This window comes from Natator depressus, chromosome 2 (assembly GCF_965152275.1).
Source record: "Natator depressus isolate rNatDep1 chromosome 2, rNatDep2.hap1, whole genome shotgun sequence".
NCBI lineage: Eukaryota > Metazoa > Chordata > Testudines > Cheloniidae > Natator > Natator depressus.
The window spans coordinates 7,063,935-7,089,392 of record NC_134235.1 but is presented as its reverse complement, the minus strand read 5'-3'; the positions used below and the strand labels follow the sequence as shown (position 1 = coordinate 7,089,392).

Below are 25,458 nucleotides of genomic sequence, written 5' to 3'. Positions count from 1 at the left end.
CTCTCTCCAATTTATCCACATCCTTCTTGTAGTGTGGGGCCCAAAACTGGACACAGTACTCCAGATGAGGCCTCACCAGTGTCGAATAGAGGGGAACGATCACGTCCCTCGATCTGCTCGCTATGCCCCTACTTATACATCCCAAAATGCCATTGGCCTTCTTGGCAACAAGGGCACACTGTTGACTCATATCCAGCTTCTCGTCCACTGTCACCCCTAGGTCCTTTTCTGCAGAACTGCTGCCTAGCCATTCGGTCCTTAGTCTGTAGCGGTGCATTGGATTCTTCCATCCTAAGTGCAGGACCCTGCACTTATCCTTATTGAACCTCATCAGATTTCTTTTGGCCCAATCCTCCAATTTGTCTAGGTCCTTCTGTATCCTATCCCTCCCCTCCAGCGTATCTACCACTCCTCCCAGTTTAGTATCATCCGCAAATTTGCTGAGAGTGCAATCCACACCATCCTCCAGATCATTTATGAAGATATTGAACAAAACCGGCCCCAGGACCGACCCCTGGGGCACACCACTTGACACCGCCTGCCAACTAGACATGGAGCCATTGATCACTACCCGTTGAGCCCGACAATCTAGCCAGCTTTCTACCCACCTTATAGTGCATTCATCTAGCCCATACTTCCTTAACTTGCTGACAAGAATACTGTGGGAGACCGTGTCAAAAGCTTTGCTAAAGTCAAGAAACAATACATCCACTGCTTTCCCTTCATCCACAGAACCAGTAATCTCATCATAAAAGGCGATTAGATTAGTCAGGCATGACCTTCCCTTGGTGAACCCATGCTGACTGTTCCTGATCACTTTCCTCTCATGTAAGTGCTTCAGGATTGATTCTTTGAGGACCTGCTCCATGATTTTTCCAGGGACTGAGGTGAGGCTGACTGGCCTGTAGTTCCCAGGATCCTCCTTCTTCCCTTTTTTAAAGATTGGCACTACATTAGCCTTTTTCCAGTCATCCGGGACTTCCCCCATTCGCCACGAGTTTTCAAAGATAGTGGCCAAGGGCTCTGCAATCACAGCCGCCAATTCCTTCAGCACTCTCGGATGCAACTCGTCCGGCCCCATGGACTTGTGCACGTCCAGCTTTTCTAAATAGTCCCTAACCACCTCTATCTCCACAGAGGGCTGGCCATCTCTTCCCCATTCTGTGATGCCCAGCGCAGCAGTCTGGGAGCTGACCTTGTTAGTGAAAACAGAGGCAAAAAAAGCATTGAGTACATTAGCTTTTTCCACATCCTCTGTCACTAGGTTGCCTCCCTCATTCAGTAAGGGGCCCACACTTTCCTTGGCTTTCTTCTTGTTGCCAACATACCTGAAGAAACCCTGCTGCCACCTGCAACTGTGACCTCTGCGACCTGGTCTCTTGAGGTTCCACCCAGCTCTCAGTGATTTCAGCTGAGCTCTCAGTGGGGGAACCTCGCTGCTAGTGCAGGCTGGGCCGTCTCTTCCACAGAAACACTGTCCCACAGCAGGTCTAAGCAGTTAGACCTGATTATCGGTGATTTCAGCTGTAGTGGTCAGTTAACACAACAAAAGACTATCTATGGAGCCTAATCAGCTCTGTCTTTAAACAGTGGAGAGGGGCAGGTCAAATCGTACTTGTGATCAGACAGACCATCAAGCAAAACACCCTCTCTCTTGATGCCCTCAATCAGCACAGGCTAAGTACAATTCTACTGCCCTTTACTCATACAATAAGAACAACAACATTTCTTTACCCCCCCGCATTCAAATGATTTGTAACCCAACCCCAGCCAAAATCTATCACGTGGGCAACACAGCTCTGTTTGATGGATACCTAGGTAGATTAGGCGTGAGTGTAAATACAATCTGGTCCTGAAGCCTTTCCCCCCAACCCCCAGCTCATCACTAGCTGTCAGAGAGAGCTCATTTAGACTTTGTTAACAAATCATAATTTGAAAGTATTAGGTTGGCCAACATCACCAAAATGAATGCACTGACATTGTCATAAAAAACAACAGCTGAATAAGGAAGCTAGTCTATGTTCATACTTTTCAAATCTATTATACTTTTTCAGATACACGTATTTTATGATACACATTATATGCTTTTAAAGTGTGCATTAATGTTTCAGTTTCAATTCAAAATTTCCAAACAATCACTAAATTAGCAACACTGCATGTAACTAGTTCACAAAACTGGGGGGGAGGAGTGTTGGGGAAATTCAGGGTGGGGGGTAAACACCCCCATGGGGGGTGTAGGGAAATCCCTGCCTCCTACCCTTACATTCCTCCCCTCATTTCACTTTCACGCCCCAGCAGCTTGCTGGTATACAGGCCCTCTCTGGCCCCTCCATGACCCTGCTATGCTGACCAAATTTTCTTTCACACTGCTGTTGGAGTCTCTAAAACAGATTGTTCCAGGTAAGTTCACTGTCCACAGGGTTGAGAATTCCTCCAGGTTAGCTCATGGTATCATGCCCTCTACAACAAGCATGGGACTATTCCAGATACTTTCTGGCTCAGTGTACTCAGCTTCCCACACTCGGGACCTATATTTCTGGGGTGGGACTGGAGGTGTGAGTAGTGGTTACGCTATTTCCACAAACAATTACCTCTTCCAGTTTGAGATCAAGGCACCCCCATCACCATCGTAGCCAGACACCCATTTCATCAGTCTACCTTGGGATGTTAAAGGGTTCACATAATTCAGAGGAGAATTTACTCTACTGCCAAAAGAGCCCCATCAATGGCTTGGTAAGACATAACCACCTTTTGTCCTCAACCATCAATATGGCAGTGCCTAGCCACTCTCAGGTCAGCACGTTATCGATGACTGAGACAGATGCAGTGGGCAGGGAGATAGCAGGAGTGCCCATAATAGGAGTTACAGGCCAAGGCTAGCAGACTGTGCAATGCCACAGCTCTAAGGAAAGAGAAGAAAGAAGGGCATCTTCACTTCCACCACAGCATCTGCATAGACATGATCAGAAGCAGCATTCCCACCAGGTCATTCCTACCAGCCTCGGCTTCAGCACAGAGTCAAGCATATCACACGAGGAGGATTCTAGTCCATGCCAGGGATAAGATCACTTGGAATCAGGTTGGACTGTCAGCTTGGTCAGGGGATCAAAACTCCACCTAGGGGGAAACAACGGCAGATGGACATCTAAATGTTCCAGCCCTACCTACAATGACAATATAAAAGCTGTATTGCCGGCCTTGAGTCTGGTACTGTGGTACAGTCTCATATCATCAATATCTTACTGGAATCTATTTTTCAGTACTGATACTTTTGCCATATTTTTACTTGGGGTGCGTAAATACAACAATAAGGCACACATGTTGTTGTCCTGCATGCCCAAAGATGACCCTGACGATTGTATTAGGTCTTGTGAGTATGGATGAGGCTAAAGAAGCCAACGGGTGAGTGGCAGTCATTTCTGCAGGAAGTGCATAGGTAGCTCGATGCCGAAGAAGAGATTATAATCTGTGCCTGCTGAGTCCGCCACTGTTTACGATTCAGCCTTTGTGCCTCAAGAGCCATACAGTGATTAATCTCCAACTGGGGAACCCCACTGTTGACTACTGCTCGCCAGCATGGTCAATCTGTTGCTGACAACTCCCAGCTGCCAACGCCAATGTTGCACCGTTTCAAGGGATGCTTCAGTGTGTCCTTAAAGTGTTTCTTCTAGCCGCTGCACATGCGGTTGCCCACTTTCAGTTCCCCATGCAGCAACTGCTTTGGCATTCTGGTGTTGGCCATCCTCAACACATGGCCAGCCCAAAGTCACGGGAGTGCAATGAGCACGGCTTTGATCCCTGGGACGTAACTAAGCTCCAGAACCTCATTAGTGGTAACTTTATCCTGCTATTTGATGCAGAACATGGCACGCAGATGTAGTAAATTGAATTTATCTAGAAGCTTAATGTGATGCCTGTCCCAGGTCCAGGTCTCACACCCATATAAGTTGGGCAGCACAACGTATAGACTTTTAGATTGGTTTGAAGCTTAATACCATGTTGCTGCCAACTCAGCCTGATAGTCTGCCAAGCAATAAACTGGCTTTGTTGATACTACTTGTCAGCACCTTGTCTGTAGTATCATCATTTGACAATACACTGACAAGACAGCAGAAGCCTATAACTGCACTCAGCTGTGTGTTGCTAATGGCGATTTTCAGTTTTGTGTAGGGTTTCCCTGGCACAGGTTAATACATGATCTTTCTCTTTTTCAGATTGATTGTCAGCCTATCCCTTCTGCAGACTCTGAGAATCGGTGCATAATCAGCTGTATCTCTTCTACATACAACCAAGGCACACTAGCCCTAGAAAGGCAGAGCAAGTGCGACAACTCTGGATGACAGAAAGAAGGGGGGGGAGGAGCCACTTATCTAAGACATGAAAACAAATAGATACATGAGTGATTGTGTTCTCTGCCACAGGTTTTACTGAGACAGCAACAGACAGCTCTGACCACCACAGGACCACAGAAATCAGAGGCAAGAAAGAACAGCTACATCATCATGTTAACTATCACCCCCTGCCAGAAGCATTTGCTGTATGATGGGCTAATAGTGCCATGTGACACCCACTGGCGTACTTCCTGCTCCAGGGGCTGCTTCCTCAACTCAGACTACTCCCAAATACTAACACAACCAAGAGCAGTGTGCATACGTACACTCAGAAATTTAATACACGGAGCACTCGGCTCTGAATAATACAAAAGCGTGGTGTATTTCTGTTAGTGCCTTAATTGCTACGTGTCTGCTGCTTCCCTCGCCTCTTGTCAAATTTCAATTCCATCTAAAGCTACACTGACCCTTCTTAGGCTCTCCCTTCAGAATGCAATTGTAATTCAACACAATTAGGCAGGACAGAAAGCCAGGACCTTTTTACATTGTCAACTGGATTTCATTTGTTGGACATGATAAAGAGGCTCTAATTTAATGCTCAGGCTGGTCAACGGTACATTACTGATTCCGTCAATTTCCCACTGGATGCTTCAGAGATTAAGACAGTAGAATATAAGGAGGAACATCTCTCTGAACAGGGGGGATGGGCCCTGTAACACCACCCCTTTGGGAGGTAGATTCTCCAGACAGAGAACAAAAAGGGTGCAAGAACTGGGTGCTTGTAAAGCTGGGGAGGAGGACCTGGTAACAGTCTTCAAATATGTTAATGGCTGCTATAAAGTGGACTGTGCTCAACAGTTCTCCATGTCCACTGAAGGTAGGGCAAGAAGCAGCTGGTTTAACTTGCACCAAGGGAAATGCACGTTAGAGATCAGGGAAAAGCCTTCCAGCTACAAGGATAGTTAAGCACTAGAACAGGTTACCTACGGAGGCTGTGGAATCCCCATCACGAGGATTTTAAGAATGAGCTGCACACACTCCACCCGGGATGGTTAATCCTGCCTCAACACAGGGGGCTGCACTAGATGACCTCTTGCAAGTTTGGATATTACGAAAAACTTTTTCACTAGGAGGGTGGTGAAGCACTGGAATGCGTTACCTAGGGAGGTGGTAGAATCTCCTTCCTTAGAGGTTTTTAAGGTCAGGCTTGACAAAGCCCTGGCTGGGATGATTTAATTGGGGATTGGTCCTGCTTTGAGTAGGGGGTTGGACTAGATGACCTCCTGAGGTCCCTTCCAACCCTGATATTCTATGATTCTATGAATCCCTTCCAGCTCTACATCTTCATGATTCCATGACCCAAATGGAGAATCAAAGGTTGGGTTTTTTTTCAAATGGCAGTGACTAGCAAGTCAAAACCTGTAGCAACTTAGTTTCAGCTCCAAGAAGGAACTGGAGAAGCAGCCCGGCCTAGTAGATAGATTACTAGACTGGAACTCGGGATGCCTAGGTTCTATTCCCTGCCCTGCCACTGCTCTGATAAATGACCTTGAGCAAGGCACTTCTCTCTGTGCCTTGGTCTCTCCATCTGTAAAATGTAATTACACTGAGCTCCTTTGTGAAGTACTAGGGATGAAAAGCACTGTATAACAGGCAGGTATTATTATAAGCAGTGGTAACCCCCAAAAAATTGTATAGGCAAAACAATGCAGCATACTAACTGAAAACAGGTAGAAATCCCCATCAGAACCAAATAAGTCTTCATGATCGAAAAATAAACCCCAGCAGATTGTCACTGGAATTATGTGAATCATCATGTTGTTATAGCAACTTCATCTCTGCATCAAATCTAAAACCCAAGCACAGTTCAAATAATATAAAAGCATTAGGTAAAAATGATATAACACGAGATAAAAATGGATGGGGTCAACCTCAGAGCAAACCCCTCCCTCCCCCCGTTTCTCTCGCCTCCTCACCCCCCTCTGAAAACATTTTCCTTTCTGTATTTAAATAAAGGTGAACAAAATGCAGAGGTTATGGTAAAGAAATACGGCAGTTCACATCCTCAAATTACATTATGACATTACAATCACGGTCCATTAAACCTTTGTAAATTAAAGTTGGGAAAAACGAGTAAAGCCAAATGAAATTCTGAATATTGCCAGAACACCCTTCAATCACTGACCCAGTTGTCCCAGAGCATGACAGAATTTACCCACTGTCTGAACATTCACATCCAGTTTCCCACTCACTGTTCTGAACACTAATATACAGTGTCTCAAAGGCTGCAACGTTTGCTCCTGATCTGTATAGAATGTCTTGAAAGCTAATGAGTTTACTGGTTTTATAGGTACAATACTACAACTTCAAGGAATCCAGTATAAAAGCACAGAAGCAAAGTATAGCCTTTTTATAGCACAAACCGAACTCCTCCTGAAAACTGATAAAAAATAAACATTCTTCAGGTATGCGTAATATTGTTTCCCTTAATTTAGGCACTGTCTCACATTCTCTGCCTTAAATATAAATTCCAAAAATGATGAATGGAAAGCATTTGTGGACAAAGGTTTTGTTATGTGAAATAAATGTGTTTTCCCTTACTGTCGTCCTTTCAAGGAAGTATACTGCTGGAAGACAGCACTGTCTGATTGCAGTTTACTCACCAGTGGGGATTGACAGACTTTCTGTAGTGAGTGTAAGGGTCTAAGCCATCCACTTCTGCAGGATACAATCTTCCATTTAAACAAGCGAAACAGGCAGGTAGGAGGGGAGAAGTAGCAGTTAGAGATCTTCTAACTCTTATAGTTACAATGACAACTTTTCAAGTGAACTGCATCTATGAGAGCCAGTGTTATCTTCATGAACCTGCAGGCAGATAGATCCAGTGCTTCTGCCGCTGCTCAGAGCTGTCCCAAGCTACAACAGAGTGAATGTGGCTATTCAGGACCTTGCGGATAGCAGTGAAATGGACCAGAATCAGGTCCGTTTAACTGTGCTGCTGATTGGCAGCAGTGTGTGTAGCATTAGAAGCAGTCTGTGGAGCAAGACACTAGGGACGAGGATCTACAAAACAGAGGCTGGGAAAGGAATAGGGCACAGGGGACACACCCTTTGCAGCAGCCAGAAAGATGAATGAAGGGTAGAGTAGAGGAGACATACACCCACACTGGAGCAGTCAGGAGATGAAGGGGATGCTCCTCCTCTCTTTCAGTAAGGAGGAACTGGGACTCCAGATTTATACAGAACATAAAGTTTATCCCTTTGAATTAGAGAGCCTGGGTTTTTTTGGGGGGGAGAGGCGGGGAGGTTGGGGTTTTTTTTGTTTTGGGGGGGCTGGGGGGGTTGGTGGAGAATGGGAGGAAGAGAGGAAATAAAAGTGGTGACACAAAAAATGTTTCACCCTGGATAGTAGGCTTCAATCCTTGCACTAGCAGGGGTGCGATAAAATTTTCAAGTCCCAGATAAGCTATTTTTGTGATGTGGATTCCAAAATTCATTTCACACAAGCCAACACCCATTACATGGTAACTTTTTGGTCACTACTAACTTTGGTTAGAAGGGAATGTGCCATCTAGAGTTGAAAAGCTTTGACACCCAAACCAAGCACCCTAAGAAAGCCAATCTTCCACCATCTCCATTCCAGTGAGGAATCATTACATTTGCTCTGATTACTTTTGGGAAGCGTATATGGTTGTAAGGTGACGCAACAGCTCACCTATTCACAACTACCCTGCAACTCTTGTGGGGTCCCATCCAGATTGCCAGAGCTGGGCCAGGAGGCACCTCAGGGCTTTTCAGAGCACAATGTGACAATTAACATAAGGCAAATTAAACACACCCAAATCATGATTTTAATACTCAGCTCTGATCCCAACATGGGCAGCAGATTAATCAAGAAGAGGACAGTAAAATATTTTCACTAATTGGCAATTAAAAATAAAGTAATAAAAAGTAACAGCCTGACTGCTATTATCTCATAACCGAAGACGATAGAAGCACCATCCTCCCCAAATGGGAGGAGTTTTTTAAATGCATTTCTTCATTAAGTTTCCTCGTAGGCTGGTGGAATGAGTCACCTTTCCCTGCTTCTCTATGAAAGAAAAGGTGGGAGGGAAAGATTACACAGCTTTACAAACACCTGTTTCACCCAGGCTGTTCCAAAGCAAAAGGCTTGTATCCCAGGGGGTCCCAGATAACGTGAAGCAGCCCCAAATTTCCAGGCCAGCATAGGGGCTCCCTAACCCTTCTTTCCCTTACTACAGAGGTGAAGAGTTCTCCCATGACTTCAGAGCCTTGCTCCATCCTCACATGCACAGCTGTGCACCCAGCCCTCAGCATAACTCTGCCGAGTTGCTTTCCTCTGCTGAAGGAATATGGGGTTTGATAACAAGGATGAATGTTGCTTCTCTCCCCACCCCACCCCCTGCAGACTCACTGGCTCATGAATACAGATGGGACTTTCTGTGCTCCAGTCAAATATAATGAAGTGAGATCACATAAGCCATTATCATCAACAGCGCGAGTCATGTCATCTCTCTTCCCCACACACGGCTAGCGGAGTCAGAGCAGCCTCTAACTCGGAGCATGGGGCACGGCTCTATGTGAGAAGCATGTGACCTTGGGGGCGGGGGCGAGCTCGCTCTTATTTCATAACTGGCTCTTCAAAGGTTTCAGGTCAGAAAAGGTCACAGAGCCAGGCTGGCAGGCAGGTTCCCACTTGGCCAGTTTGTCACAGTTAGCCCCTTTGCGGCCAATTCACTGGGGCAGTGGGGGTAAGACAACCTTGCAGGTTGATTCTGTGGAGACGAGAGGAAATATTTCCTTCTGGGAGATAAACGAACAAGACAGACGACATGCTGTTGCTCTCAGCTTTCCAACACCTCCCCAGAGGCAGTAGTTCAAGGTCCTCTTTGCTTGTTTTATAAACTTGGAAGAACCAGGCAGCTCAGGAAGTAACAACGGCACAGCACCTGACTCTTACAGAGGGATTTCTCTGCAAAGCACCGCACAAACATTTCTTCATCCCCAGCACCCCTCCAAGGCAGGAAAGGAATATCATTCCCAACTAACAGACAGGAAAAATCGAGGCAAAGAGGTTAAAAGCAACTTGCCCAAGGTCAAAAGGAGTTCACATTAAACCTCACCGGTGCCCTGCCCTAGCTACTACAGCAGAGCAGGGGATGGAGTGGAGCTGCGGCTGAGATCAGAGATGGTCTGGGGATAGAGGGAATGAGGGCAGAGCCAGGCTGGGGCCAGAGTGGCGCTAAGGCTGCGGACAGAGCTGGTCTGGGGGGCAGAAAGGGAGTGAGGGAGAAGCTGGTCCTGGAGGCGGAGCAATACTGGGGGCTGAATACAGAGCACTCCCTTCCCGCCCCCAGATAGGGGCTGGCCCCGGCCCTGCCACGTTCCCCTGTGAACGTTCCTCTGTGCACCCCACAGTGAGAACCACTGTACTAGAGCATGCAGTCGCCTTCCCCAACCGCATCCCTAATGGGAAGAGACAGCAGCCTTTTCACCTGTAGGTCACCCATGTGATTCCAACTTACATTGTAGGGGCTGAAATTTGCTGTCATCTGGTGTCTCTGTGATGACCTAGAGGAAACCAGTTGATGACCCAAGTCTGGTAGCATCTTTGATGGGTTCAGTCACAGGGATCCCCTTGGGACTGTCACCTGATGTGCTGAAATTACCTCTGAGCCCATTTCCCCTGCCAGCTTGGGACTCCAGAACCCTGCCTTGTTGAGCCAGACATGCTAGCCTGCTGCAACACACACCCAGGTCTGGGCCACGCCCCCAAAGCTGCAGGCTTTAAGTGAAAACAGCTCAGCAGGTTACCTGCCTCCAGCACCCAGACACCCAGCTCCCAATATGATCCAAACCCCAAATAAATCCTTTTTATCCTGTATAAAGCTTATACAGGGTAAACTCATAAATTGTTCACAAAATTTATATCACTGATACAGAAATGCACATGTTTGCTCCCCCAGGTATTAATCATTTACTCTGAGTTTATTAATAAACAAAAGTAATTTTATTAAGTATAAAAAGTAAGATTTAAGTGGTTTCAGGTAACAACAGACAGAACAAAGTAAGTCACCAAGCAAAATAAAACAAAACACTCACGTCTAAGCCTAATACATTAAGAAATTGATTACAGGTAATATCTCACCCTCAAAGATGTTCCAATAAGCTTCTTTCACAGACTAGACTCCTTCCTAGTCTGGGCCCAATCCTTTCCCCGGTACAGTCTTTGTTAGATCCAGGTGGTAACCAGGGGTTCTCTCATGACTGGCAGCCTCCTTTATCCAGCTCCACCCCCTTTTATAGCTTTGGCATAGGGCAGGAATCTTTTGTCTCTCTGGGTCCCCACCCCTCTTTCTAAATGGAAAAGTACCAGATTTAAGATGGATTTAATCATCAGGTGACATGGTCACATGTCACTGTAAGACCCCTAGTCTCCATTCCCCATGGGCTGGCCCACACATACACGGGAAGGCTTTCAAGTAACTTAGGCCATTTACAGCTGATTGTTTGTGGAGCACCCTTAATGGCCTTCACTTAATATGTTTACATCAGTGATACAAGTTTATATCTTATTCTCCTAACTCCAGATATAGAAATAAAACATGCAAATAAATAGGATGAACACACTTAGTAGATTACAAGCTTTCTGATAACACCATACAAGGGGTATTTAGCATAAAGCATATTCCCGTTATGTCATATTCATAAGCATACTTCCATAAAGCATATGGAGAGCAACGTCACAGCATCTATTAGAGAAGTGTCTTTGTTGGCAGTCTCAGCATATAGGCATGGAGGATGAACTCTCTTTTCTCCTGTCATCAGGACAGTCTTATGGTTAAGGTTCTGACTGGAACTCTGAAGATCTGGTTCATTTCTCACCTCTGCCACAGATTCCCTGCGTGACCTTGGATAAGTCATTTGACCGCTCTATGTCTCAGCTGCCCCATCTGTAAAACAGGGATAACAATACTTCCCTTCTCCGCACTTTGCTTTGTCCAGGTAAACTGTAAGCTCTTTAGGTCACCCCCAGTATGGTCAGTGCTTAGCACAATGGGGCCCTGGTCTCAGCTGGGCCCCCTAGGGGCTACTGGAATACAAAGAACAAGCTACATCCATCCTTGGTGTAACTCCACTGTTTCTCAGTGTTCCCAATGGAGTTACACCAGGGAAGAATTTGGCTCCCACCAATGGCGTTACATCAGGGAAGAATTTGGCCCTCTGCTTGTGTTCGGTTTTGAGATGGTGCAGCAGGACTGCGAGGCGGGGGTTGTTTGCAAACTGCTGCATGTTCAATAATTTTTGTGCTTCACGTGTCAGTAATTTTCTCTCTCACTTAGAAGGGCGCACTTCACTTTTCTAAAACGTAGTCATTTATTCTATAGGGAACAACAGTGCAAGCAAGTTTGTGTGCAAAAGTGAGAAAAACAAGATCATGCCACATAAAACAGTAATAAACACAGGCTCCTGGGGGCTTAATTCACTTACACCATGGATGTAACCAGAGCACCAGCCCGCCAATCCAATAACACAGGTGCAACATGGGTGATCTGATTTGAGGTCACGTGCCAGCAGCAGTGCTAGATATTGTTTTTAAATAGCCTCCTCAGCACCACACAAACACAGCCATGATTTCTGAAAGAAGCAAGCAGTTTGCCTTTGACTGTATTTGAAAAGTCACGTGAAGAGCTTGTAGAGCGGTAGCCATAGAAGAAGGCAGGAGAAAAACAAACGCAAAGATGATTAGAGCCTGGTCATTATCATCCCTCAAGTCTAACCTGCATCTCCAATGAAATAATCAAAAGCCTTCTATCAGGAGACAGTCCCTGTCCCGAAGAGCTTAAAAGGGAAGTATAAGACAAAAGATGGATACAGAAAGACCAACGGCGGAGTGCAAGGAAACAATGAGACAATGTTGATCAGAATATTGGTCAGAGCATGCCAGCAGCCTAACCACTGTCAAGTTTTTTGTAGGCATTCCGGCAAAGGAGAGTTTTAAGAGGGGAAGGAAGATAATGAGTTAGTTTTGTGGGTGTTTACAGGGCGCTTCTTTGAAGCGCATGGGGCAGCAAGGGAAAAAATATAAAGGTCCTTGCTTGAAAATTTAACATGTAGGAAATAAAGGCTCACATGACAGGCTGCTCAGAGGTGAGGATCGACAGCTCAACAGTGGATGAGAGATCGGTAGGAAAGGCCTTGAAAGTGAAGACAAGCGGCCAAAAAGACCCAAATGGATCCTTTAAAAATACTAGGGAATAAGCAGACGCAAACACAGCAGGTAGTCCCATAAAAAGGGACCGATACAGCAGCTGGTGATGATTTACACGATTTATACAGGTAAAGCTATATGAAGAGAAAAATATTCCAGAAGCTCTAAGACATGGGTCTAACAATGAAATAGCATCAAGGTGGGGAGGATGGAGTAGCTATTTTCATTCGGACACTGTGTGCTATAAATGTGAATTTATTAGTTAATATTAAGGAGGACAAACATCAGTATAATCCAGATGATTATATTTTCTCCATTTATGTATGTTAATAATGACAAAAATAAAATAATGGAACAAACAGCCATCAGATGAGAATTTTCGATCCCGATCAAGATTTGCACTGGTGCCCTAAAGGTGGAAGGCTCCACATCCACTACCAGCCACAAGCAACACTTTCCCTCTGCAGCTTTCTTAAGCCAGAGGGACAGCGGAGTGGAAGTGGGAACGCTGAGATGAGGAAGAATTCCGGGAATTTCCCCCATACCAACCAGAAAAAAAAAAACAATTGCAAATATGTTGCAAGACTTTTAGTCACATCATGTTTTAAAAAGGGCCATTGTAGGAGACAAACAGACCGTAAAATATGCTGCCACTCACTCATTCCCTTTCTGATTACTCCAGGTGTCCCAGATACAGCACTCACTCATGGTATCCGTTCCAAAACAGGACAGTCTTTCAACTCCAAGCTGACAGCAGGAGGTGCTGCTTTCTGGAAATCGTGTATACAAAACAATTACAGCGGAACCAATACACTGGACAGTCAAATCCGCCAGGGGACTTTTGTTTTTCAGCTCTTCAGGGTACCTGTCTGTCGTTGTTTATATAGTGCCATGCTCGTCTCCAGTGATTCATAAATGATGAACTGCAATAATTAACCCCTATGCAAATAAAGTTTGCCTGGGGTTCTGTTCTACTCAGTGGGGTTCAGAACAGTAGTGAGAACAGAGGGGGTTAAGTTAGGTTTATCATGACTTAGAAACTGCAAAATCAATTCTCTTTAGTGCTGATCTCTTTCAGGGAACTCCCCTGTTGCTATTTTCCTTCAACAAGGGAAAAAAGGGGGAAAATACATGTATTCAGCACTGCTTTTCTACTAGTCTGGCCAGAGAAAAAAGGGAACTTTATCACGGCATCTTCTTATAGACCCAGAACCTGTGGCTACTACGAGTCTGGCTGATCAGACTGGGAAGGAGAGGAATTTTTGGAAACCAACAAACGATAGCCAACGAATACACTGCAAGCACTAACAAATACGTGGTCAGGAACAATCTTGTGCGGGCCAGAGATGGACTAGATAAACAAACAGGCCCCCTCCAGCTCTAACAGGCACCCTTCCCATTCACCCAACCTCTGCTAATAACAATATGGCCAAAAAAACCTGAGTGCCTAAAGTTAAAGCAGCGAAACCCATATTTACACAGCACTTTGGCCTGATTTTGACTATGATTGCTCAGGGAGTCTGAAAAAAAAAAAAAAAAAAAAAAAACAACCTCACCCATTTTATTTAAGTACCTCATCCCCTCGAGCTTATGCATTACGCCGGGCAGACAGGCAGGACCCCAGACCTGTGTTCCCTGTAAGCTGCGTGCTTGGGTGGCATGCAGGAGAGATTCAAATGCCCCTCCACCCACATTGCGCCGTCCTGCAGCTGCTCCCGGGACTCTCCTGCTGGCTGTGCACAATGGGGGCGGGGGGAGGGTGTGATGTCAGGGTGCCCCTGTACCCCATCTCCACAGAGCAGGGCAGAGGGGACAGCCTGGCTCAGGAGGACTGTCTGAATGGTGAGTGGCTGAGTGCCTTTCTTAAAGAGACAGTGCACTGTTTCTGAGATTTCCCCAGCAGCCAGCTCATACAGTCTCTCTCTTCCCCCCCCCACCCATGTACCCCATCTCCTCAGCATGGGGGAAGGGAGACAATAGGCCTCAGGACAGAGCAGGAGAGCTTTCAGTGAGTGTCTTAAAGAGACAGCGCACAACTTTCCCCAGCAGCCAGCACATGCACTCACACACACACACAGTCTCTGTGTCACAAACATACACACACCGCATCACACACCATCTCTGTGTCTCTCACACACACACACGCACGCTCTGTGTCTCACACACACCCCCTCTGTTACGCACACACATATACTATCTCTGTCACACTCACCTCCCAACACATACTTGTATTATTATTGTTGTTACTTCTTGGTACCTTCTGCAATGCACATATATTCTCTGTAATTTTATTCTTTCAGTGTGTTATTTTAGTGTTTTGACTGGTCTATGTCATAATTTTTATTTCTTTCTTACGCTTAAATTTACTTCTTTGGGTAGTGAGTTCTAAAAATGCCTAACCTGTCCTGGCTGGAGTAACTATCCCTATGATAACTTTTTAAAAATATATATCCGCACAGATTGAAAACCTCTGATCTAGACATTTTTGCAACATCCTTCTACCCACTGCATTCTACATTAATAAATTCAGTGATGTCCTTCCCAATCTACTCAGTACCTTCCCAGCTGTCATTCAAGTCTATCAACACCAGAAACCTGCTAGGATTAGCAACAATCACTTGTGTTTATCACTTTAAACTTACCCTGCTAATGAACTAGGTCAACCTGTAAATCTCAGTTTACGTTATCAGCCATCACGTTAAGATAAACAAGCAGTGGATGAATCAAGTTGTTTCTAGTTAACTTTGGATCATAGGAATTGCCATAGAGTATCAGAGCGGATCATCTATGCCAGTATCTCGCCAGACAGTGGACAGTACTATCTGATTTAGACGGCAGTACAAGAAATCCCATAATGAACAATTATGGAAGAACTTTACTCCTGGGGGAATTCTGCACCAAAAAATTAAAAATTCTGTGCACATTTTAAAATTCCACAAAATTCTGCATATTTTATTTGCCAAAATAACACAATATAATCACGCCCATTTCAATTATTTTGGTAATGTATTTCAAAATGTCAGCAAGTATGTCTGTAACAAAACAGAGGACAAAAAAGATTCAAAAGATGTTTTTTGGACAAATAGATTCTTTACTAAGGTATATTAATACAGAACTCTGAGTAATGATTCAATACACACACAATACAGAAACATAATTCCCGCACTGCTTCTTGGGGGAGCCATGGGTAACAGAGGAGCTGAGGGAGAGGGAAGTAATTGCTGGTCTGGATCCTGGGAGTGAACCTGGAGGATTGTCAGGTTTGGGTGGGAGAAGTATGAAACAGTTGGGGAAGGGTTTGGGGGTGCGTGTGGATTGTTAGGGAGTTGGAGACCCTCTCTCATGCAGACCCTGGCTGACCTCTAGGCCTCTCCTATTCAACAAGGCACATCTATCAGCCAAACTGTGTTAGCCCTCAACACACAAATAAGCAAAAGACAGCCCCTAGAAACACAGATTTCATTCTGCAGTTTATGGGAAGCAAAGAAAATGTGTATCTACAGATTTTAAGACCATTACAAAAAAATCAAGACTTCTGCAGTGTGTACACTAAGCTGAAAATTCAGCAAACTTTCCAAATACAGCTCTGTGCAACACTACTCATAATACTCAGGTATTAAGAATGCAACTATAATGATTTATTTATCTCACACAGCAGCAGGACTTCACACAAAACCACAAGGGACCCAATGCAATGACAATCTTCTCTGTTAATTCAGGAACTATATTTTATTGAATACTTAAAATGTGGTTAAATGCTAACAAAATGACATCACACCATGAGGTTCTATAAATTATTCTCTCTCAGTATTTCCCTATCTGGGAGGGCTAAATGAAGTGCGTTGAGATTCCTGAATAAAAGGCATGAGAGAAGCGTAAAGGATTGTTCAAATACCAAGCTCTGGTTACAACTCAAAAGATAATTGCTAGATCTAAAAACTCCATCTAAGATCTGACCACACAGCCCGGCCTTTTAAGCCTCACCTGCACCAAGGAAATTTTGCAAACACTGCCCACGATGAACACTGGGTCAGCTCCATTGCTTTCAGCAATGATGCCTTCCTGTAGACAAGCTGTCCCAGGCATTTTAAGCACCATGCTGATGAGATGTGCTCTGAAAAAAACACTAGCAGATGCAAACCGCAGCTAGCAACAGCGAAAAACTTTTCGCAAGCACTCCCTTTTCCCTTAAATCATTACCATTAAATCATTACCAGTAGCCAAGACATGAAGGCTGGAACTCAGCTGACAATTCAGTGAGTGACACATGAGCAAAACAGACTTCAGGTCACTCGCCCACCATGGTAGTGGCTCTGCAGAGCTAACCAGTAGGAAAACATGTTTTTGTGTTGTGAAGCGAGCAGATGTGAGTCAAGTGACACTGAGTAAGGACTTACACCATTCTCTGACCACAGCTACACTTTGAAGGGGAAATAAACATATACAAGTGAAATCATGATGCACTAACATACGCAGGATAACAGACTGTCACATACAGAAAATCACCTATTACCAATACCTGCTAGCAGTGATTTTCAAAGCTGCCTCGGGGATTCAGACACATGGAGAGGTTTTCTAAGGCACAGATGGAGGTTAGGTGCAGAACCCTTATTTGTACCTTTGAATACATTCCCTATTATGATACAAATTTCAGTGGAATTTGTGTATCTACATCCCCTACGTGGCTTTGGAAAAAATGTCACCCTTTAGGTCTATACAAGTGCAAGGTTGGAAAAAGGCAGAACATCATGAAGCAGGCACATAGTTAATATAGTTTGAGGGTAACAACAACTGGTCAGCCTCTGGAAGAAGTCACCAAACTGTGGAGCGTGCCCCCTCATAGGGGCATGGAGGAAAGTTTGTGGGGGCACAGCTGGGTCCAGGCCAGCCCCCACAGTGGGTAGGGAGGCAGCACCATCCAGCCCTGCTCCACTTCTAGCTCTGCTCTGGCCCCACCCATACCCACGGCCCCAGCTCCCAGGCCTACTTGCAGACGCATCCCCCAACAGTGGCCTGGCAGCAGCTCCAACCCCGGCCCTACCCCCAGAATCAGCCCCTGACTGTGGCTCCATTCCTGGCCCCAGCCATGCTCCCGGCCCCAGACCCATCCCACCAGCTGCGGCCCCAGCCTCAGCCCCCCCCCCCCCCCTACTCCTATTCACATCCCCCCAACCCCCAGGAGCCGCGCCCCCACTCCTGGCAGCACAGAGGCAGCGGAGAGGGGAAAGGGGGCGCATGACCCTGAAAAGTTTGGGGACCACTGGCCTATCGCTTCTTCCATCTTGATGATCACCTGTTCTGTTCATTCCCTCTGGGGCACCTGGCATTGGCCACTGTCGGAAGACAGGATACTGGACTAGACGGACCTTGGGTCTGATCCAGTCTGACAATTCCTATGTCCTTATAATTACAAACTTCACTGTACCACACAGAGAAAGTAAGATGCCAATCCGCTCCTAATCACCCTATGTAACTACAATTCTATATTTTATTATAATGACAACGTTTTGTGCTTAACACATTTGCCCCTAAGATTTGTTAAGTACATATATTTAGGCTTGGCAGAATTCGACTTTTTTTTATAATTTTGATAGATAATATTGATGTTTACTTTTAAGCATTTTTTTTTCTATCAATTTAAATTTTCACAGTTCCAGGAAATTATGGCGGGAGGTGAGACAAAAATTATTTAATGACAGTAGACACTGAGATTCAAAATGTTAAAGCTTAACTGTTAAAACACAAATTGTCAACATCACGTCAAAATATAAAAAGTAAATATCCTTAAATCAAATGTTATTAAATTCTCAAGAAGCATTTTTCTTACTTTCCTTATCTATAAATTTCAATTATTATAAATATTTTGTCTGTGTGTGTGTGCGCGCGTATATAAAGTGAAATGGACATTTGCTGATACTTACCAATAAAAATCCAATCCTTCCTAGACTACATATAGTATTGAGACTGAGGAATACAAAGTTAGGCTGCACATTGGAGTTACTCTTGCCAGCATTATCACTTCAACGCTTAAATAAAAAAAAGCTGTCGTTCTCTGACAGCAAACTTAGGTGGGATGGAATAAGTGGTTATTACAGGTAAAAGTTTGTGTAGCTGCTGATGTACTTGAGACGGGAGTAAAAACGTAGTTTACATCAGATAGGAAATTCTACCTCGCCATACCTCCTGACAATTCACTAATTTTCATAACATTTCAAGTTGCTTTTCTGCAAACTTATCTTTTACCATTTTGGTGAAACAGCGAAGCGACTGTAAATTCCTGTGGATTGGTAAATGTCACGAGCACAATTCAGCTGTTCTTGAAAAGTTCTTTCATAAACATTTAAAAGGACAATTAATCAAATGCACTGTCATGTGCTAAAGGTCTGCGGCTGAGCCTGGTCTGTGTAACAGAATGCCCCAAATTATCTGTTGGATGGAGATTGTGATCCAATTTCCTCTCTGCATTTCGGAGGGGGTGGGAAGGGGTGAAAAAGAAAAAAAAAAAGGAAACTAGCTTCAAATACATCCAGAGGCAGCCATGCTATAAGAGACCGACAATTATTTTTTTGAACAACAGGAAGCCCGAAAATAAATCCTAAGCTGCCTCCATTGTGGTGGAATGAGCAGGAGTAAATGCTCAGACCAGAGGATGCCCATGTATTTGGAAAGGTGTGGAAGTAGTAAATCTCTGATCATATTCTCTGATAAGTCATCCAAATAGCCTACAAAAAAACCAAAACAATGAAAAAGCCAAAATTTCTTGAAGTTCCCACTCTAAAGAGGTGCTGAAAAAAGCAGGGAGAGATCTTTACCACCAGCAAACAGCTTACCATGCATTGAAGACTCACCACCTTCTTCTGCAACTAGCAAGCAGGCAGAAGGACACAGCCTGCTCACCCCATGTTCCAGAATATGGTGGTAGATGTTGAAAGTGATTGGACTCAGAGGTGTCCTTCTGTATGCCTGCCAGTTGCATGCTCATTCCACCATTAGGATTTATTTTGGGGCTGTTATTCAAAAATATAATTTTCAGTCTCTTATAGTATGGCTGCCTCCAGACTGATTTGAAGCAGGTTTTTGTTTTGTTTTGTTTCTTTTTCACCCCGTCTCAACCTCCCAAATGCAGAGAGGAAATTGGATCACATCCTCCATCCAACAGATAATTTGGGGCATTCTGTTACACAGACCAGGCTCCGCAGCAGACCTTTAGCACATAGCACTACATTTGATTTATTGTTCTTTTAAATGTTTATGAAGGAATCTTACAAGAGTAGCTCTGTCACTAGCTTGCCTCCCTCATTAAGTAAGGGGCCCACACTTTCCTTGACTTTCCTCTTGTTGCCAACATACCTGAAGAAACCCTTCTTGTTACTCTTAACATCTCTTGCTAGCTGCAACTCCAAGTGTGATTTGGCCTTCCTGATTTCAATCCTGCATGCCTGAGCAATATTTTTATACTCCTCCCTGGTCATTTGTCCAGTCTTCCACTTCTTGTAAGCTTCTTTTTTGTGTTTAAGATCAGCAAGTATTTCACTGTGAAGCCAAGCTGGTCACCTACTATATTTACTATTCTTTCTACACATCGGGATGGTTTGTCCCTGCAACCTCAGTAAGGATTCTTTAAAATACAGCCAGCTCTCCTGGACTCCTTTCCCCCTCATGTTGTTCTCCCAAGGGATCCTGCCCATCAGTTCCCTGAAGGAGTCAAAGTCTGCTTTTCTGAAGTCCAGGGTACGTATTCTGCTGCTCTCCTTTCTTCCTTTTGTCAGGATCCTGAACTCGACCATCTCATGGTCACTGCCTCCCAGGTTCCCATCCACTTTTGCTTCCCCTACTAATTCTTCCCCGTCTGTGATCAGCAGGTCAAGAAGAGCTCCTCCCCTAGTTGGTTCCTCCAGTACTTGTACCAGGAAATTGTCCCCTACACTTTCCAAAAACTTCTTGGATTGTCTGTGCACTGCTGTATTGCTCTCCCAGCAGATATCAGGGTGATTGAAGTCTCCCATGAGAACCAGGGCCTGCAATCTAGTAACTTCCGTTAGTTGCTGGAAGAAAGCCTCATCCATCTCATCCCCCTGGTCTGGTGGTCTGTAGCAGACTCACACCACGACATCACTCTTGTTGCTCACACTTCTAAACTTAATCCAGAGAGACTCAGATTTTTCTGCAGTTTTGTACCGGAGCTCTGAGCAGTCATACTGCTCTCTTACATACAATGCAACTCCCCCACCTTTTCTGCCCTGCCTGTCCTTCTTGAACAGTTTATAACCATCCATGACAGTACTCCAGTCACGTGAGTTATCCCACCAAGTCTCTGTTATTCCAATCACATCATAATTCCTTGACTGTGCCAGGGCTTCCAGTTCTCCCTGCTTCTTTCCCAGGCTTCTTGTCTTTGTGTATAAGCAATTAAGATAACTCGCTGATCGTCCCGCTTTCTCAGTATAAGGCAGGAGCCCTCCCCTCTTGCGTTCTCCTGCTCATGCTTCGTCCTGGTATCCCACTTCCCCACTTACCCCAGGGCTTTGGTCTCCTTCCCCCGGTGAACCTAGTTTAAAGCCCTCCTCACTAGGTTAGCCAGCCTGCTTCCGAAGATGCTCTTCCCTCTCTTCGTTAGGTGGAGCCCGCCTCTGCCTAGCACTCCTCCTTCTTGGAACACCATCCCATGGTCAAAGAATCCAAAGCCTTCTCTCCGACACCACCTGCGTAGACATTCATTGACTTCCATGATTTGATGGTCTCTACCCGGGCCTTTTCTTTCCACAGGGAGGATGGACGAGAACACCACTTGCACCTCAAACTCCTTTATCCTTCTTCCCAGAGCCACGTAGTCTGCAGTGATCCACTCAAGGTCATGTATAGCAGTATCACTGGTGCCCACATGGAGAAGTAGGAGGGGGTAGCGATCCGAGAGCTTGATGAGTCTCGGCAGTCTCTCCATCACATCATGAATCCTAGCTCCTGGCAAGCAGCAGATGTGATGACAAGCGTACAGTTAGCATCAGTCTAGCAGACAAGTGTCCAGACCATACATGCCATCATTGCAATCATCACTAACTGGCACCTTTGTTGAAATTCTCATCAAAGGCCAAGGGAAAAAATGGGCATGAAAACTCTCACTCTAGAGATGTCCTTTCCAGGCTGGGGTTGGAGCACATTGGCTGAGCAGTGCGAGGCATCTTGCAGATGTTGAGGTAACTTTCTATGATGTTCCTATTCTGTGAATACAGCTGGTCAAAACATTTTGAATTTTCCAACAACAAAAGATTCAGAATTCCCCTGTTCCCATTCTTTGAGCAGTGCTAGCTCTAGATTTCAGCCTTGAAGAATGACCATCTGGGACTTTTTTTCAGCACTAAATTCACTTGCATGAAAAGACCCATAATTTACTATAGTATGTACTGCTAAGACAACCACTGAGAACATTGCTAGCGCACTGTATTCCATTTAGACTATCAGGTTGTAATAAGGATATTGATAAACTGAAGACAATAGAAAGGCAGCAAAAATATTTTTTACGTCACTTGCTTAAAAGGGAGCTAATCACGTGTTATTTAGGTTCCCTTCAGACCAGCTTTCAGTCTAGAACAGAGAACATGCTGGTCTCAATAGTTTAAGACCTCCTTCCAGCAATGTGCAAAGATCAGATTCTGGAGTCCTGCGAGATAATCAGCTGAACATGAGCTTCCATTGCACCACTGTGGCCAAAAGAGTTAATGTGAACCTGGGATCTATAAACAGGTGCATATTGAGTAGGAACAGGGAAGGCATATTGAGTACCTCTGCATTTACTACTGGTGGAACCAGTCCTGGAAACAGTTCTGGTGTCCACAATTCAAAGGAGGAAGTTAATATACTGGAGAGGGTTCAGAGAAGAGCCACAAGAATGATTAGAGGATTAGAAAACATGCCCTATAGTTAAAACTCCAGGAGCTCAATTTATTTAACTTAACTAATATAAGGCTAAAGGGTGACTTGATTACAGTCTGTAAATACCTCCATGGGGAACAAATATTTGACAGCGGGCTCTTCAGCCTAGCAGAGAAAGGCATAACACAATCCAGTGGCTGGAAGTTGAAGCTAGACAAATTCAGACTGGATATATGGCATGAATTTTTTAACAGTGAGGGTAATTAGCCATTGGAACAATAAAAGATCATTTCTAGCTGAACTAGAGAATAAGTTAGAGAAGTCCTATCGTCTGTGCTATACAGAAGGTCAGACTAGATGATCACACTGGCCCCTTCTGGCTTTATAATCTCTGAATCTCTACGTGGATTCTTTTAGACCCATCAGCTGCCTTTGATACTGTTGGCTATGAAGTTTTGTTAACTTCCCTGCAAATCTTGAATTTGAAGAGAGCACACTTAGTTTATTCTTTCCTCCTGAAGCTAGAGGGTAGTATTGGTCAAGTACTCATAAGCCTTCAGGGATCCAGTGCCAAGAAATCCATAGGGATCTATTTTGTCAAGCAGGGAGGCAAAGTGGATGAGGGGCTGCAGGTAGAACCTGAGACTATCTGTGTTTGGCTGCCATTAGCAGACATATAACTCTGTTAGTGGCCTAGACAGTGCAGTGTCTTCGCTGTCCTGACTGCGATCAGGACTGGGATATTTCACACTGTAGTCCAAGACGAGAGCAAACAGCTCTCAACAAGTTCAATCCAAACAAGGAGAGGATAGTCGGCCGGATCTTACATTTATTTCTAAACGAAGCCAAAAGCAAAATTCACATGACCACCTGACCAGGACAGTGATAGTGACGATGAAATGCTAAGGGAGATTAGAGAGGCTATCATAATAAAGAACTCAATAATAGTGGGGGATTTCAATTATCCTCCTATTGACTGGGTACATGTCTCCTCAGGACAAAATGCAGAGACAAAATTTCTCAATACTTTAAATGACTGCTTCTTGGAGCAGCTGGTACAGGAACCCACAAGGGGAGAGGCAACTCTCGATCTAGTCCTGAGTGGAGCGCAGGATCTGGTCCAAGAGGTAACTATAACAAGACCTCTTGGAAATAGTGATCATAATATAACAACATTTAACATTCCTGTGGTGGGAAGAACACCTCAACAGCCCAACACTGTGGCATTTAATTTCAGAAAGGGGAACAATGCAAAAATGAGGAGGTTAGTTAAACAGAATTTAAAAGGTACAGTACAGCGACTAGAGTGAAATCCCTGCAAGCTGCATGGACGCTTTTCAAAGACACCATAATAGAGACTCAATTTAAATGTACACCCCAAATTAAAAAACACAGTAAAAGAACTAAAAAAGAGCCACCGTGGCTTAACAACCATGTAAAAGAATCAGAGAGAGATAAAAAGGCATCTTTCAAAAAGTGGAAGTCAAATCCCAGTGAGGTAAATAGAAAGGAGCATAAACACTGCCAAATTAAATGTAAAAATGTAGTAAGAAAAGCCAAAAAGGAGACTGAAGAACAGCTAGCCAAAAACTCAAAAGGTAATTACAAAACGTTTAAGTACATCAGAAGAAGGAAGCCTGCTAAACAATAAGTGGGGCCCCTGGACAATCGAGATACAAAAGGAGCACTTAAAGACGATAAAGTCATCGCAGAGAAACTAAATGAATTATTTGTTTCAGTCTTCACGGCTGAGGATGTTAGGGAGATTCCCAAAGCTGAGCCGTCTTTCGTAGGGGACAAATCTGAGGAATTGTCACAGATTGAAGTGTCACTAGAGGAGGTTTTGGAATTAATTGAGAAACTTAACAGTAACAAGTCACTGGGACCAGATGGCATTCACCCAAGAGTTCCGAAAGAACTCAAATGTGAAATTGGGGAACTATGGCTTGTATCCTGTCCTTTAAATCAGCTTCTATACCCAATGACTGGAAGATAGCTAATGTAACGTCAATATTTAAGAAGGGCCCTAGAGGTGATCCTGGCAATTACAGACCAGTAAGTCTAACGTCAGTACCGGGCAAATCCGTTGAAACAATAGTAAAGAATAAAATTGTCAGACACATAGAAGAACATAAATTGCTGGGCAAAAGTCAACATGGTTTCTATAAAGGGAGATCACGTCTTACTAATCTATTAGAGTTCTTTGAAGGGGTCAACAAACATATGGACAAGGGGGATCCAGTGGACATAGTGTACTTAGATTTCCAGAAAAACTTTGACAAGGTCCCTCACCAAAGGCTCTTACGTGAATTAAGTTGTCATGGGATAAGAGAGAAGATCCTTTCATGGACTGAGAACTGGTTAAAAGACAGGGAACAAAGGATAGGAATAAATGGTAAATTTGCAGAACGGAGAGGGGTAACTAGTGGTGTTCCCCACAGGTCAGTCCTAGGACCAATCCGATTCAACTTATTCATAAATGATCTGGAGAAAGGGGTAAACAGTGAGGTTGCAAAGTTTGTAGATGATACTAAACTGCTCAAGATAGTTAAGACAAAAGCAGATTGTGCAGAACTTCAAAAAGATCTCACAAAACTAAGAGATTGGGCAACAAAATGGCAAATGAAATGTAATGTGGATGAATGTAAAGTAATGCATGTTGGAAAAAATAACCCCAACTATACATACAATATGATGGGGGCTGTGACAAAGTTCCTCCTCTGCCTTAGTGGGTCCTGCACTTTCGTGGCTCAAATCTGCCATTCACTCAGATAGCCTCATCACTGGCCAGCATGGGGAAAAGGAAGAACAACAATCCCCGCAGTCTCTGCTGATCCACCTAGTGGATCAGGGAACAGGCCAGAGACCTTCCCCTCTGGTGGAACCCACAGTCCAGTTCAACTCCTCCAGTATCAAGTAGGGAGTTGTGGGGATGGAGGGGAACCCGGGCCCGGCCTCTACTCCAGGTTCCAGCCCAGGGCCCTGTGGACTGCAGCTGTCTACAGCAGCTCCTGTAACAGCTGT

At 44.6% G+C, this 25,458-nt stretch overlaps 1 protein-coding gene across 6 annotated transcripts in view; it reads right to left on the bottom strand.

The window, feature by feature from the left end:
- Positions 1–25,458, bottom strand: part of TSNARE1 (t-SNARE domain containing 1) — a 695,137-nt gene that overhangs the window by 630,686 nt on the left and 38,993 nt on the right. The gene's annotated exons all lie outside the window — the stretch shown is intronic.